Genomic DNA, 3,071 nt, shown 5'->3' with positions numbered 1-3,071 from the left:
CTCTTGGCTCTGGGGCGGGGCTGAGGGATTCCCAGATCCGATTTTCCTCTTCCGGGACTACAGGCTGGGAATTGCCCTGGCTGCATCATACCACACCTGGCTTGGAATTGCCCCAGCCCTGCTGGTTCTAGGGCAGCTCCAGCTTGCCTGTGCTTGGGACTGAGACTTCGGGGTGCTCAGAGTAGTGTAGGACAGGATCATCTTCACCTGTCTGTTCCCAGCAGAGATGACAATAAGGGAACCCAGAAACATCAAGGAAAAATCCAGGGGTGGCAGGGCTAAGGACAAGACCACTTCCGTTCCGAGACGGAGATGGTAGAACTGTTAATGCTGACGTTGAAAAGGCAGCAGTGTGCAATAAGTAGTCGTGCTTGGAGAGAAGCAGGATGATGAACTCTCCTCATGAGGATGATGATGTATTTTCCAGCCATTAGTAGCCAAGGAGGTTGTTCAACGTCTTCTAAATATTTTCAAATGACAGGTCTGCCTAATGCATCCCCCGACGTCCTAACAAAGGTGGCTGAGGAGATCACAGACATGCGAATGTTTATTCTAATACGTGTTGGAATGGAATGCTGCAAGACTGGCAGAATGCTCACACTGCGCAGGTGGTCAGAGGCGAGCAGGGGAACTGTGGACTGGTTAGCTTGACATCAGGCCCAGGGAGCCTAAGGGGAAAGCAGAGAAGGGATTCCATCAACAGAGACTGAGATGATGTGATTAAAGCCACACCAGCATTTTATGGCAAAGAGGTTTTGTAAGACCCGGTTGATTCATTTCTTTAGCTAGGTGACAAATTTGGTGGATAAAAGCAACTGTGCAGCTGTAATATACTGAGAGGGTTAGTGCTGCGAGTGACTCATTTGACATTCTGCTGAAAAGTTCAGCACAATACATCAGATTTCAGAAAGGGAGCCATGTTAGTCGCTTTCAACAAAAACAACAGGGAGTCCCATGGCACCTTATGACTAACAAATGTATTTGGGCATCAGCTTCTGTGGGCTATTAGTCACTTGGCCCCACCCACCCTCAGCATCTCCTGTGTGGGGCTGTACAGCCCTGTTGACGGTGGGGTTGGAAGCTGCAGTCATGCTGCCGGGAGCTGCCGGCACAAAGGGCTGGTTCCCTGGGTGCGACAGGCAACAGTTCTCTCTGTTGGCTGCAGGGTCCCCGGGGAGTTGAACCCCGCAGGTCTGCTGCTCACAGTGGCTGTCCACATCTGTGGATGGATATTTCTGTCTGTGCAGGGTTCTCAGGGTCAACCAAGGAGAGAGGAGCATTTTCAACTGCAGGTGACCTGTCTTAATTTACAGACCCTACTACAGGAAGGGAACTTCTTGAGAACTGCCATTGTTTAGCATAGAGTAAACTGATTAGCAGCCTATGGGCTCTGTAGAGACCTTACATGGCCCTAGGTTGATGAATTACAGGTTGAACCTTTCTGGTCCAGGACTCTTGTCCAGCAAACTCTGTGGTTTGGCAGAATCAGAGAACACTTGGACCAGGGAGCCCAGCAGCAGAGTTTGCTGGCAGCCAAGAGTGAAGCCAGTTGTGTGGGTCAGCAGCCATTGGGCCACAAGGCTAGGGACAGTGAAGTCCACAGGGAGGCCGGCACCCCTCCTCCCCCATCAGAGCCTGGAGGCCTGAACTTCCCTGGTCCAGCAAACTCCCTTGCTGACTCAAGGGTGCCGTACCAGGGAGGTCTAACCTGTATTATGCATACACCAGCTCCAGAGGATCCCTGCTAAATTCTATGCCTCACTTATGCCATCTGGCCTTTAGGACAGGGGTACGCAAAGTGAGGGGCAGGTCCCCTTGGGAGGATGTGACATTTCTTAAGAGGGGTGGGCGCAGCTCAGTTGGCTGCTGGGGCTCAGGCTCATCCATCTCATTAAAATGGTGAACTGTTACTGTATTTATATTTGTGTACTCATATTTCTATAGCAATTAATAAAGATTTTACATTCTACACACACACGTTCTTCCAGAGGGCGAAAGGGTTTTGCTTTGTTTTTTCATACCAACATAACTGTAATTTCCGTCGGTGTGGATGACATCAGACAGGTCGGGGGTGAGGCTCTGCTGAGGGCAGGGACGAGAAGCGGGGCCGGACATAAACAGTTTGCTCACCCCTGCCCTAAGGCATCCCTGGGTCACAGGCAGCTGAGCCGGTTCAAACAAAATGCCTCTTGACCAACGTGGAGTCGTGCAGCCAGGGCCTGAGAAGGGCGAGTGGCGGGCGGTGCTGCGGCATAGGGTGGAGGGGGTCAGAGCGGGGGGTGTGGTGGCTCCCGCTGGCCAGGCGGAGAGGCAGGGCGGGAGCACTGGGGAGCCGACCCTGTCAAGCCTGGGCCCAGGGTCTGTCTGTGAGGCGCTTTGGCCGAGCCGGCAGCTGGGCCCAGCGCAGGGGGAGTCACCGGCCTGTGCACCAGCCTCAGGGGAGCTGGGGGCCCAGAGCAGCCCCAGGCAGGCCCCCGTCACTGGGGACCTCCCAGCTGGGGTGTCAGGTGACCTGAGGTCACCGTGGGGTCAGGACTCACCGTGTGACAGAGCTCTCAGCTCACGTGACAAGGCTGCAGCGGTGACCTCTTGGCTGAGGGGCCTTAACCCTGGTCTAGGGTCAGAGGTCACCTGGCTGACCCCGTGTTGACCCACGAAACCAACCCCCGCCCCGAGCTACCCCTTTTACCCAGGTCCGCTCTCGGCTCCTGATTGGTTAACTATAAGGTACTACCCACTTCTATCCTCTATCTGATTGGCTGATTAGTTTCTCAATCTTAGTGCGTCTCCTCATTCTCGTTGCTGATTGGTCAACTGAGCCCTCATTCATCTTTCAACCCCACCGTCCAACTGCCCTCCATTCGGGACTTCCGGCCACGACCCAGCAGCTCGATTGGTCTATGGGGCTGCTACTCAACTCTTAGATCCGCCCCTTATGGCTCTCCCGTTCCTGATCCCCGACTAGCGACTCTTTCTTCCTGCGTGCTGATTGGTCGCCCTACCTCTCCTCCCACGAGCGGTGGGAAGGGCGGGGGCTGTGCTGACCAATCCTGGCTGGCGCAGGGGGTGGG

This window comes from Carettochelys insculpta, chromosome 6 (genome assembly GCF_033958435.1).
Source record: "Carettochelys insculpta isolate YL-2023 chromosome 6, ASM3395843v1, whole genome shotgun sequence".
Lineage (NCBI taxonomy): Eukaryota > Metazoa > Chordata > Testudines > Carettochelyidae > Carettochelys > Carettochelys insculpta.
This window is presented reverse-complemented; position numbering follows the sequence as displayed.